Below are 25,592 nucleotides of genomic sequence, written 5' to 3'. Positions count from 1 at the left end.
TGCCAATTTAGTAGCATCAGTCAGCTTGGGGACTTCTTGAACAATGAAGTCTTTTAGACCGTTATCCTATAATACTGCTTCCATGCGATCCTTCTAGGCTATATAATTCGAACGACCATAAAGAGCATATTCGAGTCTTAAACCATTGAACGCCATTGGTGAAATTGAGATGTGATAAGAACTCAATTTCGATATTCAGGAACCACAAACTTCGAACTTCTCCCTTCTTGTATAGTATTCTCTCCTTGATCACCTTTACTATGATACCATGTAGAAATTCCCACTGTAGATCAATAGATTATACAATATACTAAGATCTACTTCTACAACAAACTTTTCGGAAGCTTAATCAATATGAGCAAGATCAATAGAACACATATAACTGATAAGGAGAAATCAATCACAAATAACACAGAAGAAATAACCTGGGGAAAGCCTCAGCCTAAAACCCCAACTCTGTATTATCATACAAGTGGAAATATAGTCCGGATTACAAAAAGAATCAGCTCACAAGCTATCCTGCGCTCTCTACAACCCCTTTGCTGCTCATTGACAATCAAAGGCTTCTCACAAACCTTCTCCTTTGCCCTCCAAGCCTCCTATTTCCTTGCGCAATTTTTCCTGGGGTCCAGTGCTTCCACAAGTGTGAATTCCCACCTCACACTGCTTCCACAAGTGTGAATTCCAGTAGAAGCTGGAGAACAAGAGAAGGTTGTAGCCTTCTTCAGGTGGGTGCTTGCGTACTGGTATGATTCTGCACCAGTACAAGAATGTAAACATATTTTCTTATTATTAAAAGAAGACATAGATGACAGTAGCAGGTGGTTTTCACACATATTGGGTTTCCACCTTAAATCTTGGTGTTCATGTGTGTTTTGTTTTCCAAAGAAAAAAGCGAACTTTTTTATAAGAAGTAAAAAAGTTACAAGCAGATGAGTTAACATTCTGAAGTGTTCTGCCTAATAAAAGGCCAGCCTCCTCTAGAGAGGATCATCAGCACCCCTATAACGAGCTGCTAAAAAAAAATGCACAAGCTCTCGGCCTAGACTGCCGAACCCGAAGGAAAAAACATGTTCAGAAATCCGGAATCCAACTGGGCCTCCTTTCAAGAGGAAAACAACCCAGCTGATCCCATACCGATATAGAAATATCCGCAAAAAGCTCTAAAAAAACCCAGAGCAACATAGTATCAGAAGGTGTACAGTAACAAGCGAAAGTAAAAAACATATGCCACCAGATTTCCGATGGAAGACAGAACATCTAGTAACAAATAGCATAAAAAGAGAAACAGCTATGCATGTGGAGGATGATCCGACACACGGATCTGATCCTGGATCTGCTCGGTTATTCTCCACGTGCCCAAATTTTGTTGAAGACCTGCCTTAGAAAGCCCATCTGCAACCTCATTGAATTCCCTGTATATGTGTTCAATGGAAAAAACATTAAACTGCTGCTTTAATGATAGTATTTCTTCTAAAAGAGGCAACAACATATAATTCTGGCATCTGAATTTCCCAACAACCCAGTTTATAACATTCATAGAGTCTCCATAAATCTGAATAGTGAGGATATTTTTTTGAATAAGCCAGCAGAGCAGAAGTTTTAAGGCAGAAAGCTCAGCGAAATTATTTGAGCCCATTCCAATTCCTACTGAAGCCTTGAGAGAGTGTGAATTATCTAAGTGAATGCATATCCCAGCACCCGTGATATTATTTTGAGCGGCACCGTCAAAAAAAGCCCACGGGATCCCCTCCCTAATATTGGGTGCTTTCCTCTGATTATGATTGTCATGATCCTCATCCACAGGAATGCTGTCAAGGATGGCGGTACTTTGAATGGCCACTGCTGCCACGGGTGTCAACTTTTCTCTGAAGATACTACGATTCCTAGCAAGCCAAACACCCCAGCAGATAATAGGGGGCAGATTTCTCAAATTCCTCCCCTGAAAATGGTTCCACCAGAATTCCCAGGCGGCATTCATACTGACCCCTTCCCATCTTAGTTTTACATTAAGGAGCCTTTCTGCTTCTAGCCAAATCTGTTTTGTAAACGGACATAGCAGAAAAAGATGATCAATGGTTTCGACATCCGCGAAGCACAAAGAGCATCTTCCAGGGCCCTGTTTGAAGCGCGCTTGGAGAACTTCCCAGGTAGGAATCTTATGGCTTAAGGCACACCAGAAAAAAATTCTAGATTTTTTTGGGCATTTTAACTTAAACAAAGGTTTGGACCACCAAACAGGAGGATTCCATCCTTTATTCTTTATCAAGAAATTATACCCAGCCTTTGGGGAGTAGAATCCTGTTTCAGCATGTGCCCAGACAAGAGAATCTGGCCTATCCTTTATTCTGACATTTGACCTTTTCAACTCCTGAATAAACCGCTGCCAATCAATCCTCCAAATGACATTTAGCCCTATCTCATCTTCAGTCTTCCAAGCCTGACCCCAAATAGAAGACTGCTCCATACAAGCAATCTGGCTTAAGCACCTTATACCTAAGGCATCCAGATGAGTAAGCAATCCAGGGGATAGGGCATAATCCTCGCTGCAACCAACCCACGGGTCTCTTCCAATCCTCAAACTTTCTCCATTCCCGACCCGCCATGCCAGCCCTTGTTCAATTATCTTAAAAGCCTCCGAAGTGGCTTTCCAGATGACTGAACAGTTCCTCCCTTTCTTATTAGGCCTTCTTATCCAGTCTTCAAGCGGAGTGGGATCAACGTATTTCCTTTTTACCACCTTAGTCCAAAGATTCTCCATAGTAATGATTCGCCATCCTGATTTGGCTGCTAAAGCTTGACTAAAATCGACAAGATTTTTCAACCCCCATCCTCCCCAATCTTTTGGCCTTGCGATCTTATCCCACGCCACCCAAGGGAGAACCGACTCCTCCTTGGACCCTGACCAAAGAAATCTGCTGCATAGCTGTCTTATTTTGTGGAGAGTTCCTTTGGGTATCCAAGTCAAGGCTGCCCAGAAAACTGGAATGGCCTGCAGTACTGAATTCACCAGAGTTAGCCTACCTGCCCTCGACAGCCACTTGAAGCTCCAATGGGAAATTTTTTGTTCAATCTTTGCTACTAACCAGTTCCAATCCTGCTTTCTGTAGGATGTTGGCTTGAGCCAAAACCCCAAGTATTTAAAGGGCTGCTCCATATTGCATGTTCCAAAGGGCAGATGGGCCTCAATTGAGATCTCCTCTTGCCTACTAAAGCCCTCAAATATTAGTTGAGACTTTCTGTCATTTATTTTAAGCCCTGTAGCTTTCAGGAACAGATCAAGAATAGTCTTTATTTCTAATATTTCAGATATATTCCCATTTGAGAACAGCAGAATGTCATCAACGAAAAGCAGATGTGTAATGAACAAGTTAACAGCAACTTCCAAACCTTTGATCAAACCTGAATTTTTAGCCTTTGAGATAAGTCTGCTTAGACCTTCAGCCGCAAGAAGAAAGAGCAGAGGGGATAACGGGCACCCTTGGCGAAGTCCTCTTTGACTCTTGAAAAATTGGGAAGCAGCTCCATTTATCAGTACAACAAAGTTTACATTGGTGATGCACCCCATAATCCATCTAATGAAGCCCACTTGGAAACCAAGGTGAGTCAAGAGCATCTTGAGATATGTCCAGCTGACTCGATCATAAGCTTTGGAAAGGTCTATTTTGAGCACTGCCCCTTTCTTGTTTGCCTGCCTGAGACTGTGAATGGTTTCTTGTGCTACCCCGATGGCTTCATGAATCTGCCGCCCGTTCAGGAACCCAAATTGTTCCTTTGAAATATAGCAGGACAGAATAGGCTTCAAGCGAACCGCAATAATCTTTGCTATAATCTTGTAGATGGTATTGCACAGAGAAATAGGCCTGAAATCTTCGAAGGAGTCAGGATCTTCTTTTTTTGGAATTAGAGCAATGAAATTTGCATTAAACGGCCCAAATATTTCGCCTTTAATTCTAGACTCCTCCACCACCTCCGTAAGTTCTGACCCAATGGATTCAAAAAAGTGAGTAAAGAGTTCTACAGTCCATCCATCCGGTCCTGGGCTTTTGTCTTTTGCCATGGACTTTAAAACACTCTCAACCTCCTCTTTTGATACCTCTCTAAAGAGATCTTCAGCCTCCTCCTCCTCCACAAACCGAGGAAAAGCCTGTGCAGTTCTGATGATTTCTGGTAAATAAATACCCCCTGGATCAGAAAAAAGGGCCTGAAAGTGTTCTTTCCCCATAGTAGACAGATCCTCAAACGAGGATGCCTCCCTACCTTCCGAGTCCCTCAGCTTCCAAATAGTATTTGCATTCCTCCTCCCTTTTGCATAATTGTGAAAAAATTTAGTATTTTCATCCCCTGCTTTCAACCAGATAGCTCTGCTTTTCAATCTCCACTCTTCCTCTTTATCCAATAAAATCTTCGCCCTTTTCTTTTCCAACTCCAGGATTTTCTCTTTTGATTCCGACGATGCATAGGCATCAGATTCTGGATCTTCAAGGACCTTCAGAGATTCATCGATGCTAACTAAGTCTTCAGATTGTTTTCTCCTTCTATCTGAGGCCCATTCAATGGTTGCTTTCTTAAGTCTTTTTAAGTTTTCCATGAACCTCCCAGCTTTGCTCCCCCCATACTCAGGCCTCGGATGTCTCCAGGTTTCATTGAAGAGCTTTATATAAGAGTCCTCCTGGAGCCAATGAGCATTGAATTTGAAGGGCGCGGCCGGCTTAAGGGGAGGTTTTGAGAACTCAAGGAGAATGGGAAAATGATCTGAATTCCCACCTTCCCCAACCCACTGCCTGAACAACGGAACCAGAGATGCCAACCTTTCGCTGATGAGAAACCTATCCAACCTTTTAGCAATTCTATGCTCCCCAGTCCTTCTGTTCCTCCAGGTTGGTTTGGCTTTTATAATGTTTACATCAATCAGCTGATGAGACAAAAGGGCATTTGAGAAGAAGTCAGTCAAGGGATCCTCCCTTGCAAGCGGACCCCATGCTTCAGATGTCCCCATAGAAAAATTTAGATCTCCTCCTATGATGAGATTCTTGTCATGAATCAATCTTTTTGAGAGGAACTCATTCCAGAACATAGCCCTTCCCAGGCATGGCCCATAGACATTTACAACTGTCAATGGGATATCAAAGTCAGGAGACACAACCTCCAATCCCAACGCATTTGGAAGTCCCCATGAAGTTAACACTTTCATCTTTCCTTTTTTAAACCCTGTAGCAATGCCTCCCGAGTGTCCTGAGGCATCCACAGCCATGAAATCCCATCCCGGGAAGAGGGAACAGAGAGATGCTTCAATTTCAATACTTTTGCCTAAGGTCTCCTGGAGGAAAACTATGTCAGGGTTACAGCGAGAAATGAGTTCTTTAAGAGCTAGTTTTTTAGGTTTACTAGCTAAACCCCTACAATTCCATGAAAGACAGATCATTTAATAACCGTCTCAGGGGGTTTTGCTGCTCTAAGCGCCCCAGGAATTGTCATCTGCTTCCCATCAGCAACATCAAAAATTGCTTTTTCTTGGGTTTTAGAAAGATTTGATTTTCTCCCTCTGCTCTTCTTTGAGATTCGATTTGGGGTCTCACACCCTAAACCCCCTACCGGTTCCATAATCTCATTCGAGACAACCGGCTTCTTGCATGAAGATCTCAGGTTATAGTGCCGGGCTACAGTGGATGGCCCAGCCCCGGTCCCCAAAGGGGGAAAATCCTCACCACTCAGATTTATGGAGTCTGACTCAATAGTTAGATTATCAATTTTTTTCATCACATCATTACAGTAGTTCAACCCAGAAAGCCCCCCAATACAAGAATCAGATATAATAGTAGAATTTTTTAAAGCAGGTGACGGCATACCCGATTGATTGCCCGTGGGTTCAGCGTTCTGCTCCATAGGAATGTCCACCATCGGTTGACTATCAGCAAGGCCCACCGGATCTCCCACCTCCTTTGAAAGATCTGCCGCTGTCTGATGGAAATGGTCCTCCACATTTTCCCCCGCGCGAAAAGGCTCCTCTACCTGAAACTCATCCTGCCTCGTATGCTCTTCCCATTCCTCAGCTTCCTTATGCATCCTCCTCCTCCGCCTTCCCAGCGGGCAATCTCTCGCCAGATGCCCATATTCATGGCATCGGTGGCAACGAAACGGTAAGTGTTCATAATCAAGCTTCTGATCGATTCTGTAATCCTTATAGCGCAGAGGTATTGATTTTGCCAGGCCCTCCTTGGGATTTAGTCTTACCAGAATCCTTGCCACTCTTTTCTCAAGAGTATGCAAATAGGATTTATCTGCATCCAGATAAGTCCCCAACACATTCCCGATCGACTTGAAAACCGAGTCCGCCCAAAGATACGGGGGAAGATTTGGTATTCTTACCCAAACCGGGAACTCGTCCATCCTCTCTGTTTCAGCATCGAAGAGTGGCGTCCATCTCTTGAAGAAAACCGGCCTATTCCCATATGCCCAGTTCCGCCCTTCGGCCCACTCCATAGCCTCCTTACTGTCGAATTTGACCATAAACCAACCCTTGACAAGCGCATTTGATTTAAAAGTGGCCGCCGGTGTACCCGACCACTGGATCTCCGCCCATTGCCTAAAAGCTATACCTGAGACTGGCTGCCCTCTAATTCTGCCCACAAGCGTGACCTCAGCCACATCAAGCACATCCTCAACCTGAACATCCATCCCCAGAACCACCTCTGCAATCTCCCTCGTCTTCAAAGGTTTTGATTTCTTCCTCTTCCCCCCTGACCTTCTTACTTCAGATTCATCAAGCTTATCCCCAGGTGCCTGGGGTTGTTCTTCTTCTCCCCTGCTTCCCCCAACTTCCGCCCCTTCTGCATGCTCACACCCTTTGCTTGCCGAGGCCTCGACAAGACCTGCAATCGGACTGCCACCACTCCCTGCCCCCGCGAGGTCATGAAAAATACCGGCACTTTCACCCACCACCTGCCTGGCGTCTCTAACCGCTTCAACCACCTTCGGCCCAGAAAAACCCTGCTCCTTTTCCTTAGGAAACAGATCCCTATTTACCGCAAACAAATGAGGGCTCCTCTCGGATTCAGTCCTTGAGGATTTTAAACCCCCAACAGGCCTCCAGACGCCAACATTTTGAACCGAATTAATAATGTCTTCTAGCCCCCCAGATGGACAGAAAATTTTTGATGGAGAGAGTGACTTACCAGACTGCGGGATAGAACCCTTATCTTCCCAAGAATGTGTCTCTGAAATGGCGGAATCCTTCACAGTTTCTTTTCCAAGAGGCCCCAGAAACCCCGACAGATCCCAGCTTTCTTCCGACAAAACCTTGGCGTAGCTGGAGACCCTAGATGCATCCCCCGCGCCCGTAGCAGCTCCTATCCCTTCTTTCTTACCTGTTAACTCTCCCCGAATCTGAGCGGCATACTCTCTACCCCAAACCGTTATCAGGTCTTCAGGAGAAGGGTCTAGCTCCAACGCCTCGCTTGAATTAACCATGTTTTAATGTAAACCGGAAATAGGACCTTTCAACCGCTGCCCGAGACAAACGCTGGCGAAACCGCTTACAGGTAACACTCTCAGTAAAGCATCTGGCCTGGTCAGTAAAAACTTCCAAGAAGGGCACAGAAAAGTAAAATATCTGAAACCACCTCCGCGACCACCTAAACCATACCCAACAAACCGCCTACTTGGAAGGGGTTTTCTTCCTCCAGCCGTCGTCATCACCATTGACCCATGCCGAAAAACGTACTGCCGCCAGCTGCAACCACCGTACCTGCGTGTCACCAGCTCAGACCTGCATTACCTAGGCCTAGGGCCTAGGGATCCAAGATCGAAACCCTCCCTCACCATCCGAGCTCTCCGAATTCCGGTGTTCATGTGTGTTGCTTATGTGTGATGGTTAATTCTGTTATTACTACACATGGTTACTGTTTAATGTTTAATAAAGTACTGATGCACTGATTAAAGATCAAAATATGATAAATTAACTGAATCATAAGTTCACTGGATATACGTCGGTTCCCTTAAGAAAAATTACGTGCACATGTGGGTTCCCTTCACTGAAGTGGCGTGTATAAATCTGATTATGGAAATGAAAATTTATTGATTTGTAAATATTGATTCAAACCCCCCCCCCTCTCAATATTATTTCCAGTAGTTCAGACTTAAAACGAGGAACCAATTATCAACATGGAGAGGAAACAACATGAGAAAGATTCCAAAACCAGTAAACATGCCCATGCATGAAAGAATGTTGCCAACAAAGATGGATATCAACATTACATAATCAAGAAGGATAAGATTTCCAGTCACAGAAACTGATAAATTAACCATTGTTTACTTTCCCCTCGAGGTGCGAGGCTTATAATGAGTCATATTCCCCCACCCAAGATACAGGGTAAGCATTATAACATACCAAACTCTATACACCAACCTCAAATAGAGACAGGCAATGTCTAAGTTTACCCCCTACATTCCTAGCACCATGAACCTCTATACAATAAACTTAGGCTCCCTTAGAAGATGAGGACACCAGTTTATATGCCAAACAAATATTCTTAACTCCACCTATGCTCCCACCACTTGTAGACGCCGAGGATTACCAGACTCCACATCGTGGATTTGACATGATCTGTGACTCTTCACATTATCAAGACGGGAAATCATGTGAGGGTGTGGGGGATAACACCCACTGTCCCAAACATTTAATTTCTCTTTCATGTCAATCAACCCCATACGAGCCTCCAACTGTCTCGCACCCTGATCAGGGTTTTTGATTAGGATCCAATTCTTGGTTCATAATCAGAGTAAATTGATCCATTCCTTCTTCCCTGATCTCACTTATCCAAGGCTTGTCTATATTTTCTCCCGGATGAAGACAAACTGAGTTCATCAAGAAGGCTACGGCTTTGTAGTCGGTGCAGAAGACATGTGAGGGGATGATATATTCAAAATGTTGAATAAGATAATTGATGTCCTCGATAAAACGTGCAGTCCTCGAGATCTTACTAATATTTTCCCACTGGGAGCCCTAGTTAAGATTTTTTATAGTATCTATGACAAGTGAAAAATCACCTTTAACCACCATTTTTCTAAGCCCTTCCCTTCTAGCAATTATAAGTCCATGTTTAACTGCATTAAATTTTGCTTGCTTGTTGCTTTCCAAGCCACAATACTAAGCACATATTCAAAGAGCTTGGCCTTGCGGGTCTCTAATTATCCATCCAAAACCCACAACTCTTGGGTTACCTTTGGATGCCCCATCAAATTTTAACTTGAGAAAACCATCAAGGGGGAAAAAGAAGCAGGAAGGGGATTGGCTAGGAGACACCGTTAACTTCCAGGATGAAGGGTCCAACATGTGTAGGGATAGGTTAAGAGTAGGATAGTAGTTGCACTTCTTGAGGGGTGACATTCCAATCATCAAAATGCCATTTCTCTTCTAGAATAATTTTTCTTATGTTTAGAAGGATTCCTTTCCAGATTTTTGAATGCGGTAATTTCTAGTCCTTGAAAATCCATCTATTCCTTTCCTTCCATACTACCCATAGAAGAAAGCCAAGGGAAAGACACCAAGCTATTTTTAGGAAAGGAATGGGAAAAATTCCTTTCCTCCAACTCACAATGGTGGATCGAATGCTGGTATTATCTCGGTCTAGATGATTGAAAAGAGTAGCTAGATTCTACCAAAGGTGAGAACAAAGGGGCATAAATCTAGAAGATACTCAATAGTCTTAGTCTAAGAGGCACACATGTTGCAGAAAGAGGGCCCTTGGATTCCTCTCTTCTCTAATTGGTCCCAGGTGATAATCCGACCACTGCACACTAGCCACAGGAACTACATTACTTTTGGCCAAAATTGTCCTGCCCATATTTTACTCCATAGTGGATTATACTGCTATGGAAGATCCTCTACTGCCAACTAGTAAGCTTCTTTTATGGTAAACACACCTTTGGTTTTGTAGCCCCACCTAAGAATGTCATGTCCTTCTACCATGGAAATCCTTCTAGTGTGTAGCTCAAAATCAAATGTGTCCCATTGAATAGAGTTAGGAGGGTTGTGCCAAAGGCGTGTTTCTTTTTCCATTATCTCCAAGGATTACCGGGGGTAGGGTCCCAAAACTAGTTAACCTTTACGTTACGGGGTCTACTGGTAAAAAGGAATATCTCAGCAAAGTCATAACAATTGAAGAGTTTTTCTTGTTGTTGCCAAGAATCTTGCTAGAATAGAGCTCTCCTCCCATCTCTCATTTCCCAGAAGGTGTGATTGTAGATTAACTCTTTGTTCTCAAAATCTAAATTCAAAATTGAGGATCCTCTTGGAGTTCCCTACCTTTTCATTCTTTCCTTTGTAGGTGAGAGCATATTATATTTCCAACCCCAAATAACCTTACAAAGATCAGTATGTTATGAAACCAGCTCACAAAAAGATAGAAAAGATATATCAACGCCTTATAATTCAACCTCTTTGAGGGGGCAACCTCCTTTACATTACACAAATGAACAATTCTTGGATGTTACAAATGAAAAGACCTCCTTTCTATATATAGGAGTCTAAGGGGTCATAATATAATCAGAGTCAACATAACAATAATAATGTAAGGGCACAATAATAACAATAGTGGGCTTCTATGGGGCACAATAGTAACAATATGGGGATTACATGGGTACATCAATATAATAAGGGGGTTGTACTAATAACAATAAGGGGCTACACTAGTAGTATAGGGGCCTAACATGCCCCTCTCCTTTAAAAAGTGTTGTCCTCAACGATTGACTAGTTCTTGATGCTTCTGTATAAAATTCTTGTCCTTCCATGTGAAACCTTCAACAGGTAAGTTCTTCCACTTGATGAGATGCTTTGAAATTGATTGATTTCGTAGTTGCCGACTTCTCGATTCTATAAATGCTTTAGGTTCCAATATGCTTTTTCCTTCCTTGTCAAGTTCTGGCAATATTGTTGGAACTGGGATATTCAACAACTTTTGAATGAGTTCCCTCCCTACTTTTCCATTCTTCTATTCACACCTTCCTTTGTTTATCAAATTTGGTTGGATAATTGTACCAACCTCTACCATTTCTGCAACCATATGTTCAATTTCACTCCTTTGGGCATATGGATATCTATAGGGCTTGACGTTTGGAGGAACACATCCTAGAATAAAATGAATAGCATGATCATGATCACGAATACGTGGGAGACCCCTGGGAGTCTCAAATACCTTAGAATGATTGTCCAATACCTTTTGGAGATCTGGAGAAATACATGATTTCGATGTGCGAACAATTAGCAAATATAATTGTGCAATTACGCCTCATTGTTCTTTCTTTTGAAGCTCTGTCATTCCATCAGAGTTGCTTATCTTTCCTGGTTTCCCTATGATACCCCTTAATTCGACTTCATTTCCTTCCAAAGAAAATTTCATAAAAAGTTCTTGAAAAATAAAAGCTATTGTACCCAAGGATTGTAGTCATTGGACTCCTAGTACAACATCAGCACCACCCATTGGAATGGAAAACATTGTGCTATTCAATACATATTCTGCCATGGATAGCTGGATATTATGGCACTTTCCAGAGCAATTTATGGTTCCTCCACTTACAATCGTCACTTGACACTTTGGTGTTGGATCTAGGAAGAAATTCAAGTCCTTGGCTATCTTACAATTAATAAAATTATGGGTACTACCCGAATCAATCAACACTATTACCTTTTTCTTCTTGATATGTCCTTCTATCTTTACCATTTGAGGAGTGGAAATTCTGATGAATGCATTACAAGATATGGTCGGATTCATTTCTTCTTTCTATGGGGTTGGTTCCTAGTGAGTATCCTTTTTTTTATGTTTCTTGATACTTTTCTTCCTGATATTTCACTGTTTGAACCTTCTTCTTCTTGATATGTCATTCTATCTTGAGAGTTTGGGGAGTGGTAATTTCTTCCAATGCTTTACAAGATATGGTCGGATTCATTTCTTGATGCTCGATGTGATCTTTCACTTCTTCAACATTTTTCTTCGTGATCTGTCCTTCTATCTTGATAGTTTGAGGAGTGGTAATTCTATCCAATGCATTACAAGATATGGTTGGATTCATTTCTTCTTTATTGATGTGATATTTCACTTCTTGAACCTTTTTCTTCTTGATATGTCCTTCTATCTTGAGAGTTTGAGGAGTGGTAATTCTTGCCAATGCTTTACAAGATATGGTCAGATTCATTTCTTCTTTCTCTGGGGTTTGGTCTTGGCGCACATCCTCTTCTTTTGATGTTTCTTAATCCTTTTCTTCCTCCTCTTCATACCCTATGTAAAATAATTTCTTCTCAGCACACTTATGACCTTTAGTGCATTTGCTATCACAATTGTAACAAAGCCCTTTTTCTCTTTTTTCTTCCAATTGTTGTGGTGTAACCCTTGTAGGTTGTGGAAGGCTAGGAGAAACAACACTTCCATTATTATAGTTGTGAGGGGTAGACTTCCTTATTGCCATACTTTTACTTTCCACTATGTAACATATCCCTTTTACTCTTTCCAATTGTTGTGGTGTTGCTCTAAAGAAGGTGTTTCTCTTTGTATCCTCATAATGTGCTATCATTTCCTCCGTGAAAATTGACCACGTAACAAGTTGTTTACGAGAACAAGCCCTTTATACCATAAAAATTGATCCTGTTCTAAATATGAAGATGCAATACATACCTTTTGTAATAGTGGTACACCATGTAGATCAAAATATTTCTCCATCTGTAGTATCCAATTTACCAGATCCTTGCCATAAAACTTCCTCATCTCACTTTTTCTTGATTTTAGGAGCTCGATCTTGAAATGACTGTAACTCCGTACTTTCGGATCTTTAAGTTCTGAAATTGCAACCTGTGGTAGCCTTCTGCGTCCTGCCACTAGTCTGATCAAATTTAGATTCTCCAAGAAAGAGCTATGCACAATCTCCCAAGATGACCTAATTATATACCTTTTTAGAAGAACGAACTTGTATGAAGTGCCACGTGTCCCTGTTTTGACCTTCGGGTCTAAAAAATATACACAGGAAACTACAATCCATCCTCTATCTGTAACTTCTTAGGAAATTGAAATTTGATGCTCAAAACAAAAGTTATGACGATTTTCCCAAGGTCACCTGTTTGGAATGTAATTCAAGAGTCTACAAAAATACCAACTTCCTCATATCATATCTCCATAAATATTGCTTAAAAAGCTCTAAAATTCGGACCCGAGGTTCAGCGCGATTTCCTCTCAAATGTTTTTTTTTTCTTCTGAAATGTTGCAGAACAAAAGTTATAGCGAAAATGCCACGATGACCTATTTGGAGTAGCGAAACCCTAGAATCCAAAGCTCTGATACCAAATGTTATGAAACCAGCTCACAAAAAGATAGAAAGGATAGATCAACGCCTTATAATTCAGCCTCTTCGAGGGGGTAACCTCCTTTACATTACACAAATGAACAATTCTTGGATGATACAAATGAAAAGACCTCCTTTCTATATATAGGAGTCTAAGGGGTCATAATATAATCAAAGCCAGCATAACAATAATAATGTAAGGGCACAATAATAACAATAGTGGACTTCTATGGGGCACAACAGTAAAAATATGGGGATTACATGGGTACATCAATATAATAAGGGGGTTGTACTAATAACAGTAAGGGGCTAAACTAGTAGTATAGGGGCCTAACACAGTACCACTGTGAATCCACCTCCACCAAAGTTTTTCCCTTGTCACTTGATTTAGGAGAAAAGGATCATGAATTCCTAACCCCCCAACCATTTTATGTTTATTCAGCCGATCCCATGAAATAAGCGCCCATTTTTTGGCTTCCTGAGCCCCCTTCCATAGGAATTTTTTGAAAATATTTTTCATATAAGAGCAAGCCATTTTAGGAGCAGTTAGACCCGAGAACTGATAGATGGTAATTGATTATAGCACAACCTTCAGTAAAACCACCCTCCCAACAATGTTAAGGGATCTGAAAGACCAGTTTTGAAGCCGAGATTGGATATGATCAAGGAGGGTTTTCCAACAGGAGTTCCTAAGGGATTTAATCACTAGGGGAATTCCAAAGTATTTGGATGGAAGGGAGCTAATGCAAAATCCCAAAATCCTAGCCAGGAAGGATTGGGAAGGAGCTGGGGTGTTGAAGAAAAAGATATTAGATTTCTTATTATTGATCTGAGTGCCAGAGGCTTGCAGGAACTCTTGCAATATGGATTTTATAACTTTGGTTTCCCAAAGGGAGACTTGACAAAATAACATTATATCATCCACACATTGTTCATGAGATAAATGAAGGTCATTTCCCCATAGATGGCTACCTTTTAAATGACCTGCCTAAACTACTGATTTTATATATTTACCCAACCCTTTCATAGCCAGAATGAAGAGGTAAGGAGAGATAGGGTCTCCTTGTCATAGACCTCTAGATGCATTGAAAGTGTGGGATGGAGAATCATTGATGAGGATCTAGAATACCGGGGAGGAAATGGGAGAGGAAATTCATTGGATCCATCGCGGGTCAAAACCAAAGGCTTTCAATATATTCAACAGAAAGGGTGAACTACAATGATCGTAATATTTGGATAAGTCCAATTTTATCAGCATGCCCTTAGATTTAAGACTCTTGAGAGAGTGAATTTCCTCTTGGGCAGTAACAATTCCATCCATAATTTGGCGACCTTGGACAAAACTCGTTTTCTCAGGAGAAATCAGATCAAGGAGAAGAGGTTTAAGGTAGTTGACCATAGTAGCAGAGAGGATTTTATAGATGACATTACATAAAGCAATAGTTCTAAATCCTTGAGGATCTTCATAATGGGAAGTTTTTGGATTCATAGCTATAGAAGTAGAGTTGAAAGATGGATGTACCTACTTAGATTGTCGAGATTCTTCAACAATTTCTAAAATATCCTTACCCAGAATAGGCCTTGTCGCCAGAAAGAATTTTGCAGTGAAGCCATCAGGTCCTGGAGCTTTGTTTTTTCGCCAAAACTTTTACTACCTCCTTAACTTCTGCAATAGTGATGGCCCTCATCAGTGCTAGGTTTTGATCTCTGCTGACCAATTGTGGGATATGCCTTGTGATGTGTTTGATTGCTTCTAATATGTCTGGTCATGGTTCTGACAGGAGGTTTTGAAAATGGTCAACCAAAAGGTTTTCCATATCTCCGTGTTGAACCAACCAGTTCCCCTCCGAATCAAGAAATGAAAATATTCAATTGTGCTATCTGTGCTAGATCATAACTTTGTGAAAGAAACGAGTTTTTCTCTCCCCTTCTCGCAACCATTGAACCCTGGATTTTTGTTTCTAGAGTATCTCCTCCTTCTTTATTTGTTCCTCGATCTGAGTTAGGAGTTGTCCTTATTCTACTATTAGGGGTCCATAATGCCCTTGGGTGATCATCTGTTGTTTTACCTTTTGCATGCAGTCCTGCAAGATTTCTTGATCTTTTTGAATGTGGCCAAATTCTAATTTATTCCATTTTTTTATATTTATCTTAAGATCCTTCAAATGGAGTTGAAATGTGTGCATACAATTTTTTCCCTGAACCGAACTGGATTTCCACCTGTCCTTTACTTTGTCTAAGTAGTATGGATCCCACAACCAAAAGGAATCAAACCCGAAGGGTCGATTTTGGTGGTCCAAATTTAGTTCCATTTCCAATCGAATTGCCAATGGTCAGATCCAAGACATGGCATAATAGAGGCTTCAAGGAAAATGTCCTTGCTAATAAGGTCTTCATAGACCAAGAATCTATCCAACTAGAAGGTGACTTGGTGAGACCCACCTCTCTTGTTATTCCATGTAAATATCCTATTGGTTGTGAGAATATATACTAGTTTTAAATCCTCCATCAAGGTTAAGAAAAGATCCATTTTTGTCTCCTGACATCTTATCCCACCCTTTTTCTCCTATAACAAGGTAATGAGATAAAATATCCCCCAATAAACCAAAGTTTTTCCTCACTCATAGTTCTAAGCTTTCTTAAGTTCTGTAGGAAATACTATTTCTCCCCTGGAATGTGAGGGTAATGGTTGTAGACTGCCAAGAGTAATACCCACTCTCTAGCCCCAATATGTCTGAATCTCCTAGATAGAATATGAGGCATATTGATCCAATGGTAAAAAAGAATCATAGTAGGGTTCCAGATAATGGAAATAACCCCTGCACTACCCCTTGCATCTAAAGTTATTACTTCATACCTGGGATGCATACGATTGAGAATTTCTTCTATTCTTTCCCTTATAACATTTTCTTCTTGAAGAAACACAATTTAAGGTTTCTCCTTTTTTAGGTGATCCTATAGATATCTCTGTTTACCTCGGTTGTTGAGGCCCCTCACATTCCAGGAGATTACAATCATTGGGAAACTTTGTTAATTCTATGGAAATTTGTCGATAGCAGTACCACTTATCTAGAATTGACTAATATATCCCCTACCATCTAGATCAATTCTTGAAGATATTTCCTTCCACATTTCTTTCCTCCCTTGCTTTAGCTACCAAGTTCTTGTGAGCCCCCCAACTAGGAGCTAATGGTATCTGGCGGATCAGGTGGCTTTGACTTTGCTTTTCTTGATATTGCTGAAAAGTGTCATGGTAAAGTTTCTTTTGATCCTCCGAATGAACCTCTCATCCATATTCCTCCATTTGTGCAGTAGTATTTTCAACACTAATTCTTCAGAACTCAGATCCTCCTTTGATGTATCAATAACCATGGTGGAGAGATCCATGGGCTACTCCTGTTCTTCCTTATCTGAGGGTTCCATTTGCGCTTTCCATTTTGGCTTAGATTTTTTTTTCGTCGATTCTCTCCCTTGTGTTGAATCTTTTGACATATCTGCTGATTTGGAACTTTCCCCCAAATCCTGCAAAATCTCAAAACAATTTTTGTTCTCTAATTTTTGTTTCTATGTTGTAGGTTGTGTTTGGAACGGTTTCGCATTCTTCTTCTTATGTGATATCCTCTTGTAGTGAAGTCATCTCTTTAGCCTGAGACCCAACTTTTTGTTCCATTTGATTCAATGGGAAAGCCTTGTACATATTGATGTACTCATGGCACCAATGACAGTGAAAAGCAATGTTCTCATAATCTAGTAGCTGCTACCAAATCTCGTCTTGGTATTCCAATTCTACAAATTCAGGGAGGGGATCAATGATATTCATGTAAACACATATTCGGTCATATGAGGTGTATCTCCCCCTACAAGTCGATTCAACCACTTTCATGAATCTTCCAATGGAGTTACCGATCCCTTCCAAAATTTCAGGATCCTAGAAATCTACCGGTAAAATGAAAAGTTAAACCCAGATTGGGGTAGCCATGAACTGTTCCCGACCTCGATTAAATCATTCCTCCCAATATCTCATAAAAGTCTCGCATTGTAGTAAAAATAGGGGCCATTTTCAAAAATCCTCTCCTTGTCCTCCAGGCTGGTGAATATTACTGTGAAAAAACCTCTAACTCCTAGCTTCAGATCTATATGGCCTTTGGGTTGCCATTTTAGCTGGATCCACTTAATTAAATCCTTTTCCAATGGCCATATACCAATAAAATTACAGATCAGGGCATGATCCTTCATGTACTTGCAGTAGTTCTCCAGTTTGTTGGAGGGTATCACAAATCTTGGTTTCTTTGTTGCTCGTGGGAGACATTTCCCGTGGATTCATGCTTACCATTGGGATCCCATTACATATTCCTCATTAGGTCCAACTCCATGGCCATTCAATGCTCCTATTTTTCCACTGGCATCACCTGCTACCACACTTTGATAGGAGGGGATCTCTCCCCCCCAAGCAGAGGCGCTCATTTCCCCTGTCAGATCCCTTGGATGAGAAAATGATGGTTGTAGAGAATGCATATCTAGTGCCATCATATGCTTCAGAATCTTCTCAAAACCCTAGCAGAGCTCATTTCCCCCATAACATTAATATTAATTATTTTCACTATTGTTATTATTAATTGATAATATTAAAATCATTATCATATATAAATTTTGTTAATTTTTCCAACTATGGTAAAATTCCACTTTGGATAGATCATATGATGCAGATAATGATTGAAATAGATTCATCCTTTTGAGAGGACCAAAATTGACCTAAAGATCAACTAATTTGGTCAAGAGGAAGTTGAGTTATGAACTATTTTATTCATACATGTATTATGGAATGGGTCAGCCCTAACCACATGGGTAACTACTTAGGCCAACCTTAACCCCAAGTGGACCCTAATGAAAGCCTATAAATATAAGATAGCTCAAGCTCACTTAGACACCTTCGATCAAGATATATTCTCTTCTCTTATTGGCATGGTTCGCACAGGTTCAACGGAAGGATTTCATGCAAGGGTCTGAAATCATAGGCGTAAGGTTTGCTCTAACTTAGGGTTTTTTGATCCCCAAATGTTGGCACGGAACTAGAAATTTTATTCCCTAGACATTAGAACATATGCTTATGGGAGCATCGAGGGAGCCTTTGACGTTGGCATAGTGAGTTATGGGAGCGTCTATCGTGCTGTATAAGTCCCCAGACGCTTGCACAGAGTGGTCCTGAGAGCGTCCAAGATGCCATAGACACTTGCACATCAACCTTATGAGAGCGTCTAGGGCTTGAAGTAGGTATGGGTATGTTTAACCCCAAACACACTTATCTAGTTCACTTGAGAGCTTCCAGGTATGTTCCAGACGCAGTCATCCAGTTATGCAGAAAGCATCTAGATCTGCTATAGACACTGACATAGCTCCTCCTCACTGCATTCAAGGCTCATGGATGAGATTTCTATAATTCGAAGTTTCTGCTCAGTGTTTTCTCAGTGATAAATAATGTTCAACACAGTGACAGTAGTTCCCAACAGTTTTCTATAGTCAGTGACAACATATTACACTCATCAGAATCAGGGTTTTTGTTTTCAAGCATGATTAGATCTATTTTGTGGATATCATAGTTGTTTTGTTGCATAGATAAAGTTATGGATCATTGTACTCTCTTTTGTTGAATCATTTGATGATGATCTAAGAAGAAAAATATTTGTAGTGGGTTTTTCCTTGGTCTCAGACCAATCCTGGTGTCTTTATGTGTGTGCATGATTTTCTTCTCTTGTTCCTTTATGTTTCGCTGCATTGGTGATGATGTTGTTATTTCTATATAATAGAATGTTATAATGGATAATGATGTAGATATGAATAATTTAATGATGATATGGGGTGAAATTAATGTATTAATGATGAAATGCAATTATCAAAGCAAATAACAATGTAGCCCTATGAAAAAATTAACATGGTATCAGAGGTAGGTTGAAGAAAATCCATGGAGATCAGCCTAATGTTGACACCATTGATGGAAGCAAGAAGAGGATGGTGGAGAGCTAAAATAATTCTATGGTTTGAATAAAACCCTAGGAAACCTGATTATCAGGGTTTGATAGATTCTATGAGGTTAGAATTGGAGAAAAAACCCTAGCTTATGGAAACTATATGAGATATGGAACCTAGCTAGTCAAATTGAAGATGCTCAAGCACTTGTGGAAGATTTAATGAAGCCCTAGATGGGATAATCCCTAGCAGATCTAGTTTGTTACTTGAAGGAAACATTGGTATATGGACCATGTACATTGATGGCTCTTGAAAATTTGTCCAAGAGGGAGAGTATCACCTCTCATTGAAGATATGTATTTCTTGAATTTTAAGTCTTCTTACATGTTAGACTTATAGATATGATGATTATGTTTATTGCTTGTACTTCCTACATATGTATTTGAGTATATGGATGATTCTAACCTCCTTGATGTGATGTGATGAGTAGATCCTTCTTGAGGATCATTTTCGAGATGCAAATATGGAACAAGGTACTTTATGAAAATATGACAAAGTGCTTCAAACAACCTATGTCTAATGAGAAGATATTTGAATACCACAAGGTATGCAAGGTATGTTTGAGATATTGGCTCGGTAAGCCCTAAGGTATGATGATAATGTTTGATTCTTTGATGGCTCATACATGCATATGAAAGCAAATTGGATCTATGCTTCTTATGATGAAATAATGTGCCTGGTGTTGAACATTTTGATCTTCTTGAATTCCATGAGGTTATCTAATATTGATACATTGATACACTTGATGTTTGGCTAACATCTATGATCTATCTATTGGACATCTTAATCCTATAAAGAAGGCTAGCACCATGACTCTAGTAAATGATACTCTTGATACTTGTCATGATGGATTTCATATAGAAGGATAACTCATTGACTCTTATACATGAGTCTATTGATAATTCTTGTGATAAGCATGATGAAAGCATATGGAAAGAGGGATTGACACTCTTGTTGTTTTGGTAAAGTTTTATTGAATGACCTTACTTGATCTTATTGGTCATGAAGAGAATGGTAACCTTGATGTGAGAAGTATAAGTGTAATATTGATAATTAGATCTCTTACTAACTATGGTCATGTTCTGACATCATATGATTAAATTGAATGTCCTAACTTGATGGAGTGACTTGATAGAAAGTGTTATTGTTTTCATAAACTGTGAGATGATGTTGCATCTATCTATTGCTTTGAGTCTAAACCTTTGATGAAAAATTGATGTCAGAATGTTGATAGTCATGATATATATGATCTAGCAGATCTGTTGTTGCTTGACACTAGTAGAGACAAGTTGATGACATGAATAAGGATGAACGAAGTAGATCCATTGTCAGAGGGAGAATCTCTTCTCAAGACTCTTACTCATATTACTATTTTCATTATGTGTTGTTGAAGTATGATTTATGTGCATCTAATAATATTGATCTGCAACATAATCTAAGATCGGAAGCCCGTACAAAAGTTAGGGTCTCTGCTCCTGACACAGTCACAAATCTGGAAGATCTCGTCCCTAGACGCACGCATGCTAAGTCCGAGAGAGCATCCAGACAACTAAAGACACTCCCATGCTAACCTGAAGGGAGCGTTCATGGGATTGACTATAGTTGACCATCATTTGAAGTTGTCTGAAGTTTGAATCAATGTGCCTCTAACATATTCTATCACTGTAATATGATTTCTAAAGTTGTTCAGTTAAATTTCTGATCACTATGCATGGAATCAAATGTTCACCTAGGAGATTACAATCCTAAAAATGTGTGGCAAATAACAACAATATCTGCAAGCAGGAAAATCTTGTATGGCTAACATAACATGATCATGCAGACTAATCTTTTGTTTGTAGGTGACCGGGACATACATATAGATATGTCACTATGTTTGTGCTACAAGAGGATGGCATGATTTGGTTGATTGATATAGATGAGCAGTCTTTAGTGTTGTGTCATGATACTTGACAATAACTTGGAATTTTGAATTGATGGTTGAGATATGCTTTGACTATAGATCTCTCTACGATAGTGAATTTGGACTTGACCTGATGTCTAATGATCTGATTTGACGATTATTGATTTTCCCTAATGTCTATGCTATGTGGGCATAATGACTTATGTGAATATTCAGAAAAAATATTTTGTATTGGCCTCCTTGTTCCTAGCACAATGGTTGAGGTAATGATAGTTGTGATTCAACATGAAAATGGAACTTGCATGACTCATCCTTGGTGTATGCATTTGCACCTAGTGACAGAAATGACTTGTATTATGATTATGAGAATGACTTGATCAAGTTTGGATTGATAATGCATGGTTGATGACAACTTGTTGGCATGATGAAGTCATGATTTGATATGAGCTCCACTTGTCTCCTGGTTGAAAGAATTGATACTATGATATTGATGACTTTGATAATGGTCATGATCTAGCTTCTAAACTCTGATGAGTTGACTTTGTTGTTGTGATGGTACAACATTGATTTATGTAAAGATGATTATGATGTCTTAACAATCCATTATGCTTAGAGAATTTCAATCCAGATATGTCTATATTTTACAATTATCTGATGAATTCATGATGCTGATTTCCAAGGTATGGCTTTAATATTGATTATGGTTTTGATTTTATATCCCGATGATCTACTCTTGACAAGTGATGAGCCCTTCATGATATAAATCAGAGGGAGATGGATTCTAAAGCCCAAAATTATGTATCATGCCATGATGAATCAATTTCTGGAATTTGGGAAAGAAATTCCATATCTCAAAGCTATTGTAAAATGTTTTTTAATAATGAAAATGAAAATTCTTGGATAATCCGATTTGAAGTTCAAAGATGTTGTTGAACTTGACATGGAATCCGACAGTTGTTTGAATATGGATGTTCTGTTCTGAACATCCATCTATATATATATGATGTGCATAGAACCTGAATAAATTCATGATTGAGCTGCTTCACTCACATAGAGTTTCCACCAAGCATTCTTTGAAATAGTTGCATGAGGTGTTATATTTTTTAGAATGAGATATTTTTCCTATAATATGTGTCTACACAAATGTATTGATGATATTGTTGATAAGCACATTTGGATGTATGAGATCTGCCATGATATATTTGATGAGAGGTCCATAGCATGACCAAGGTTAAATACGATGGTGCTAGCATGCCTAGCTGTTAGGCAGGATGAAGAATCTCCTTAGCGAGTTGTCTGAGCATGATCTGGATATGACATGAATAAATTATGATGACATAGAGTCAGATATGATTGGCAAAAAGTCACATATTTATAATTGGGACCGAGATACTCTCATACATTGAGATAGTGCAGTTGTTTGAAATAAGCTCAAGCTTTTGGTTGGCACCTCCTTGAGAGGGAGGATGATTATGGTATGCTTTTGTGATTTATATTATTATATATGATCTCACATGATTTTATGTTCTGTATGAATAATAAATAACTGCTACTGAGACAAGTTGATGATGAAAGCAACGATGATCAAGAACATTGAGCAAACTCTTCCTCCCTGTTTGAGATCCCAAGGTGAGGAATTGAGATGGAGGGCTCCTGAGGTCGAGGGAACTCTGGAAAATAGGGTATGACCCATGTATGTTATCCATATGGTTAGAGAATGCATCTCCCCTATATTCATAGGGTCAGAGAATGTTTCTCCCTTATTTGGTATTTGTAGAGTATACCCCAGTTGGCATCATAATCACAAGCATGTCGACTTGTCGGAAAAACCGCTCCTTGTTTGGCCAACAAGTTGAGAGTGTACTTGGGTTGTACAACCCAATTCGATTATGATGCAGGTGTTCTACCACATGACTATTCAGGGTCATCAATGGGAAGATCAATAGGTAATAGGATGGGTTGATATAACCTTATGTGATTCCAGGTTGAGGTTGAGCTCCCTGATGAGATCCCATGATCGACATGTTCTCCTCTATGTGTTTGGATATCCTATGGCTATATATGGGGCTGTAAATGTATATCTCCCCAATGAGATTATAGGTCGATATGTGCTCCCCGATGTGGTTCCAGGTTGAGATGTGCTCCCTGATGATATGCTCTCCGATGACAATCGATGTTGATATTTCGGGTAGTAGCCCGTTGGCAGAGATTCTAGGTAGCAGGTTGATGGATAAAGGGTGGTAGCTTGAGTTCCCCTCTGGTAACAAATTATTCTTCTTATAGATCCGATAATGTTCTGCATACGAGCAGGAACAATCAAGAGATAAGCATGAATACGATAAGGATAGATCAAGATGTACACTGATGATTTGTGAAGATGAATCACTTGAGATGGACATGGCATGATGACTACATGACAAATATGATCTGTGATGATATGTGATGACACTTGAAGATTCCAGATTCGCATATTGATCAATGGACAAATATTAGCAGGTGGAATTCTCCTAATTTGAGAGGGAGTGTTAGTTTTTGCAAATGTACTAAAATTCCACTTTCGACATATCAGATGATGTAGATAATTATTGCAATAGATTCCTCTTTTCGAGAGGACCGAAATTGACATAAATATCACCCAATTTGGTCAAGTAGAAGATGAGTTATGAATTATTTTATTCATACATGTATTATGGAATGGGTCAGCCCTAACCACATTGGTAACTGCTTAGGACGACCTTAACCCCAAGTGGACCCTCATGAAAGCCTATAAATAGAAGAGACCTCAAGCTCATTTGGACACATTTGATCAAGATACCTTCTTTTCTCTTATTGTCTTGGTTCACACAGGTTCGAAGGAAGGAGTTTGTGCAAGGGTCTGAAATCATAGGCGTAAGGTTCACTCTAACTTAGGGTTTTCTAATCCCTCGGACGCTAGAACAGAACTGGACATTTTAGTCCCTAGATGTTGGCACATAGGCTTATGGGAGCATCTAGGGAGCCTTGGACGCTGGCACAGTGAGTTATGGGAGTGCCCAGGGCTTGAGGGTCAGATCAGGTTTTATTAGTCCTCGGACGCTCGCACATAGTGGTCCTGAGAGCATCTAGGATTCCATAGACTCTTGCACGGTAGTCTTATGAGAGCGTCTAGGGCTTGAAGCAAGTCTAGGTATGCTTAACCTCGGACACACTCATCCATTTCACCTGAGAGCATCAAGAGCTATTCCGGACGCAATCATCCAGTTTTGCAGAGAGCGTCTGCATTTGTTATAGATGCTAGCACAACTCCTCCTCCCTGTGTCCGGGACTCATGGATGAGATTTCTATATTCCAAATTTTCCTCTCAGTGTTCGCTCAATGATCATTAGTGTTCAACAAAGTGACAGTAGTTCCCAAAATTTGTCTACAGTCAGTGACATCATATTACAGTCATCATAATTAAGTTTTTTTGTTTTCAAGCATGATTAGATCTTTTTTATGGATATCATAGTTGTTTTGTTGCAGAAAAAAATTTATGGATCATTGTACTATATTTTTCTGAATCATTTGATGACGATCTACAAAGAAGAAGATTTGCAAGGGTTTTCCCCATAGTGGGTTTTGTGCTGGTACCAAACCAATCCTGGTGTCTCTATGTGTGTACATGTTTTTCTTTCTTCTTCCTTTATGTTCTGATGCATTGATGATGATGATGATGTTGTTCTTTCTATATAATTGCATATGTTGATGAATAATAGTGTATATCTGAATAATGTAATGATCATATCGGGTGAACTTATTGTATTGTTAATGAAATGTAATTATCAAAGAAAAGAACAATGTAGCCCTATTGAAAAATTAACAAATTTAAGAATAAATTGTGGCTGATAAAATAAAACTAAAATACTATATGATTTGACCAAGCCTAATCTAGAATATCAAAAATATCTCTCGATTTTAATTAGTATAAAGAAGAAAATCAGTATTATTAAATTAATACAAACCCTCATTAACTCCATAATGAAATAGGCATTATACAAATCCTAAATCTGATGAAATTTATAAGTTTTTTTTGATAAATTGAAAAAAAAACACTCTTTTTAAATGTATTTTAAACATCCACATTACATATCAATTTCAAAATGTTCATTAAAATATGAATCTTCCCATCTTTTAACTTATCATAACTAAAATAAATTAAAAGTGCTTCATTTAAAACTTTTCAAATATAAAAAAAAAATTTCAAAATAAACTAAATAATTAATTACCTTTTCATAAAATATACTATACTGCTTTTTCTTTCGATGAAAAAAAATAAAAATAAAAATATATATAATAAACCAAAATTAGTCACCATAAA

At 39.6% G+C, this 25,592-nt stretch overlaps 1 pseudogene; it reads left to right on the top strand.

Moving 5' to 3' along the window:
• The first annotated feature begins 8,340 nt into the window (after positions 1 to 8,340).
• Positions 8,341 to 25,592, top strand: part of LOC149153599 (replication factor C subunit 3 pseudogene) — a 28,186-nt pseudogene continuing 10,934 nt past the window's right edge.

This window comes from Pinus tabuliformis, chromosome 9, assembly GCF_031772625.1.
Source record: "Pinus tabuliformis cultivar Carrire ecotype Pingquan chromosome 9, CPIR1, whole genome shotgun sequence".
NCBI lineage: Eukaryota > Viridiplantae > Streptophyta > Pinopsida > Pinales > Pinaceae > Pinus > Pinus tabuliformis.
Note: the sequence above shows the minus strand (reverse complement) of the source record. Positions and strands in the feature narration are given on the sequence as shown.